The sequence below is a fragment of the Pantherophis guttatus genome, chromosome 15 (genome assembly GCF_059756535.1).
Source record: "Pantherophis guttatus breed Tessera chromosome 15, ASM5975653v1, whole genome shotgun sequence".
NCBI lineage: Eukaryota > Metazoa > Chordata > Lepidosauria > Squamata > Colubridae > Pantherophis > Pantherophis guttatus.
Genome location: NC_142077.1, coordinates 8,627,937 through 8,632,340, shown reverse-complemented (window position 1 = coordinate 8,632,340; position 4,404 = coordinate 8,627,937). Strand labels below are relative to the sequence as shown.

At 46.9% G+C, this 4,404-nt stretch overlaps 1 long non-coding RNA gene across 1 annotated transcript; it reads right to left on the bottom strand.

The window, feature by feature from the left end:
- Positions 1–315: 315 nt before the first annotated feature.
- Positions 316–1,313, bottom strand: LOC117654747 (uncharacterized). The gene is made up of 2 exons (XR_004588385.3): positions 1,078–1,313; positions 316–596 (listed from the first exon to the last, which is right to left on the bottom strand). It is a non-coding gene; the product is annotated as an uncharacterized LOC117654747 (long non-coding RNA).
- Between the last annotated feature and the right edge of the window lie 3,091 nt (positions 1,314–4,404).

Here is a 4,404-nt window from a genome sequence, read left to right as displayed (position 1 = left end):
CACACACACACACACACACACACACACTGTTATCATTCTAGATGTCGCCCGTCTTTCTTCAAGCTTCTCTTTTGAAGTCTCTGATGCTGGAAGGACCGGCCAAGTTGACGGACTTGCTTTGAAGATGAAATCCTGGCTGACAGCTGAAATCTCTCAGCCGTCTTTGGCAAGCTTCTCACAAGGAGGCAGATCTGGTCTTGAACCCAGAATCCTCAGCTGGTAACAGGGGGTGGGGAGGGGGGAATGCATGTGTTCTCTGCCCAAATGGTGGATCCAAGAGGTGTGCTTTCCTGCTCACACATACACACACACATCTAACTGTGCTTTACTGGGTTTATTAATATTCCCCCGCAACTCCAAGGGGTAGGATTCAGATGGTTCGGATCAGTTCGGGTGAATCAGACGCTAAATTTACATCTGGTTCATCGAACCGGTAGTTTCCAGTTTCTGAAAGTTTCCAGGTTTTCTCCACCCAAAAGAAAGTTCAAGTACAGCACCCACATGTCCGTCATGTGGTCCAATCAGGCTCCATCCAAAACTGATGATAGCTCCCAGTTCCTTCATGGCAGCTTGTAGGGCACCATGACCTTGACTCTCTGAGAAAAGAATGTTATTTTGACTACTATGTATCACCCATGCTGTATACAACCCTCCCCCCTGTCCCATTTTCCCACAGTAGAAAATGTGGCAGGCCTGAAGGCTCAACTGTAAAAGATGGCTTCCAGGTCTGACACCTTTGGTTAAATCCCCAACACGATGCCCCCCTCTTTTGTCCTTCTGGCAGATCGGCTCCTGTCTTTCTAACCTTTCTAATTGAGGCTTCTTAACCTTTCTCCTTCAATTATCCCCGTGCTATATATTTTTTTAAAAAAATTTCACAACGCAAACGGGGGTGGGGGCAATTCATCTCCCAGGTTACCTTTGGAAAAGGTTAAAAGGAAGAGCCCGGGATGGAGCGAGACATGAAAACGATTCAAGTTCAACATTTGCCATTCTGGGCCACCCTTGGAGACTTCTGCAAACAAGAGATGACATTTCCAGAAAATCGAAATTTCCTTCGGGCTGCAGTTTACGTACCTGGCAGGGAACAGAGGAGGCAGACACCCGTAAAAATAGCCTCACGGCTTCTCAATCCTGAAGGGGCCCCGTGCGAATCTCCTCACGGCTCTCCCGGTGCTTGAACCCTTAGCTTCTTCCCCCTGGTCGTGTTCACTAGGAAATTATTCTAGAATGTTCTGCCTCATAAACCTCACAGCTGTCTTGCCCTCAGAAAATCACACACAAGAATTGAGTGACAGTCAGTTTGAAAAAAAGGGGGTGCAGAGATTCTATTTTTTTTTTACTACCGGCTTGGTGGGCGTGGCAGGGGAAGGATACTGCAAAATCTCCATTCCCTCCCCACTCCTCGGGGAAGGATACTACAAAATCCCCATTCCCTCTTCACTCCAGGGGAAGGATCCTGCAAAATCCCCATTCCCTCCCCACTGCAGGGGGAAGGATACTGCAAAATCCCCATTCCCTCCCCACTCCAGGGGGAAGGATACTGCAAAATCCCCATTCCCTCCTCACTCCAGGGGGAGGGATACTGCAAAATCCCCATTCCCTCCCCACTCCTGGGAGAAAGATACTGCAAAATCCCCATTCCCTCCCCACTCCAGGGGGAAGGATACTGCAAAATCCCCATTCCCTCCCCACTCCTGGGAGAAAGATATTGCAAAATCCCCATTCCCTCCCCACTCCTGGGGCCAGCCAGAGGTGGTATTTGCCAGTTCTCTGAACTACTCAAAATTTCCGCTACCGGTTCTCCAGAACCTGTCAGAACCTGCTGGATTTCACCTCCGGTGCAGAGTTACTGTACCATGGAGCTGAGGAAGAGACATTCGGGGAGCCACACCAAAGGACTGAAGGAGGGAGGGAGGGGGAAAAAAATCAAATGGTTAATTAAATCTTAATATTATTCCATTTCATTAATCTAACTTAATGGCTAAATACACGGGCTTATAATGATCTTCCTCTACATGGGAATTAATTCCTGGCTTTAAAGTAAATTATAAACTTCTGTGAGGAGGTGGTGACGGCTGAGTTTTTGTTTTAATTAACCTATCCAGAATAAGGTTTGCCTTGGTTCTCACCTACAACCTATTTTCTGGGCCTGCCCCAAGATTCAGAATTTTAAATTAATCAAATAAGCTGGGTTCATCCATCAGGCTAAGTCACAAATAAAAGTAAACAAAATAAATAAATCATCCTTAGCCTAATCCAGTGTTGGCAAAACACTTCGGCACCAAGTGTCAAAATGGGAGCCCGTGTGTGCATGCATATGTGCTGGAAACTGGAAGATCAGACACCCGGCGGGCATGCGTGCCCCAGGAAAATGATTTCCGGTTTCCGGCATGTGCACCGGGCACCTAGTTTTCAGGTTTTCTGTCGTGCATGCCCGCACCCGTCAGCTGTTCTTTCGGTTTCCGGCACACGCATTCGCACATGCGTGCATGAAGACATCTGGCTGGTGCACATACGCACACCGTATGCACACGCGCACTGGGTAGCTGCTCTTCTGGTTTTGCGGGCGTGAAGACCAGCTGGCTAGCGTGCCGGAACCCGGAACAGCAACGGGCAACATCTTGTATGCCCGGAGAGATGGTTCTGTGTGCCACTTCCGGCATATGTGCCATAAGTTCGTCATCATGGGCCTAGTCTGTGCAGCTATTAGATCCATGTGGAGATAGGACTGGTGAGAAGATAATTGGCGTTCGAGAGAAAACTGCTCCCTTCCTTCTCCAAGACTCGGAAGGCTAGAATTTGTGATGTCTCAGCCTTAACCAGTCCATGTTTTGCCGCCAAAGGTCTCACAGCTGAGCCACCTCTGGGCTGCCTCTTTTTTCGAGGTCGTGCCTCAGCTTTGCAATCTCTTGGCCCTGAAACCCAAACTCGGTGGGTGACAAATACTTGGAGAGGGGGACAGGAAGACAAAGTCAGCAGAACGTGACCCGTTGCCATGGAGACCCAAGCTCCCTTCCGCAGCATCTTTGCAGCTCGCGGGAAGAAAACCAGCGAAGAGAGAGGGGGGGGGGAAAAATCCCTGCCAACGAACTTGCTGGGGGATTGCACCCAAGTATCGTGGTCCACCTAGGTAGAGAGGCTGAGCCCTGTGTCGATGAGGAGAGGACAACGTCAAACCACGATCCCAGACGAAACGATCAGCGGCCAGGCTCCGTTTGGCCCAGGAGAAGTAGGACTTTTGATTGTTCACTTCTCTGGAGGATCAAGGGGAGAAGCAACCTAGAACTAAGGAGAAATTTCCTAACAGCGAGAACAATCGATCTTGGCCTTCAGAAGTCGCGGGCGCTCCAATTACACGAGGCTTTTAAGAAGAGAGACTGGGACTTTTCCGGAACGGTATTAGGGTCCCCTGCTCGAGCAAGGGGCTGGACTAGAAGGCCTCCAAGGTCCCCTCCCTGTTATTCTGTTATTTTGTCATTCACTTAGAACATGAGTAGAAAATGGCACTTCGGCTCTGCTATACCTTCTTATATCTACCGTGTTTCCCCGAAAATAAGACCCTGTCTTATATTTTTTTTTTCTCCAAACTGCACAGAATCTTAGCTAGAGGTTCTCCCGAATCCCTGGACTCATCCCATCCCATCCCATCTTCTATTCTGCATTCTATTCTATTCTGTCCTATCCTAGCCTGTTCTGCATTCTATCCTACCCTACAGTATTCTATTCTGCATTCTACCCCATCCTGTCCCATCCCGTCCCGTCCCGTCCCGTCCCATTCTATATTCTATTCTGTCCTGTCCTGTCTTATGCTGTGCTATCCTATTATGTCAATAACTTGTATTTAAACACACAGGGGCCTTATTCATTTATTTAGCATATGGCATATCATACATGGACTAGCAAAACATATTAACATTTCAATTAGATTAGTAGAACCCAATAAATGGAATGGAATGGAATGGAATGGAATGGAATGGAATGGAATGGAATGGAATGGAATAGAATAGAATAGAATAGAATAGAATAGAATAGAATAGAATAGAATAGAATAGAATAGAATAGAATAGAATAGAATAGAATCAGGGGTGGGTTGTACATACCTTTACTACCGGTTTGCAACAGGGTCATTCGCGCTTGCTTGCTTTGCTCACGCAACCCACCACAGAGTAGAATAGAATAGAATAGAATAGAATAGAACAGAACAGAACAGAACAGAACAGAACAGAACAGAACAGAAAATATGGAACGGAATAGAATAGAATAGAATAGAATAGAATAGAATAGAACAGAACAGAACAGAACAGAACAGAACAGAACAGAACAGAGTAGAATAGAATAGAATAGAATAGAATAGAATAGAATTTTTTATTGGCCAAGTGTGATTGGACACACAAGGAATTT